The sequence below is a fragment of the Macadamia integrifolia genome, chromosome 12, assembly GCF_013358625.1.
Source record: "Macadamia integrifolia cultivar HAES 741 chromosome 12, SCU_Mint_v3, whole genome shotgun sequence".
Taxonomy (NCBI): Eukaryota; Viridiplantae; Streptophyta; class Magnoliopsida; order Proteales; family Proteaceae; genus Macadamia; species Macadamia integrifolia.
Genome location: NC_056568.1, coordinates 16,232,089 through 16,232,317, shown reverse-complemented (window position 1 = coordinate 16,232,317; position 229 = coordinate 16,232,089).

The following is a 229-nucleotide window of genomic DNA, read 5'->3' as shown; positions in this document are numbered from 1 at the left end:
AGACAATTCCTATTTGATATAGCTATTTGTGCAAGTATTTTATGATTAAGAAGTAACTGTTTTTTGTACAGATTGTGTATTAATCGACTATAACTATAGAATACCAGAGGAAGAAGAAGGGGCGGAAATTGGAACAAAAATATAGTTTGATTCGTCGATTCTCAAAAAAAGAAATAAGCAAGGTTGCGTCATTGTGTGAAATGGAAAATTCATGAAAAATTACAATCCC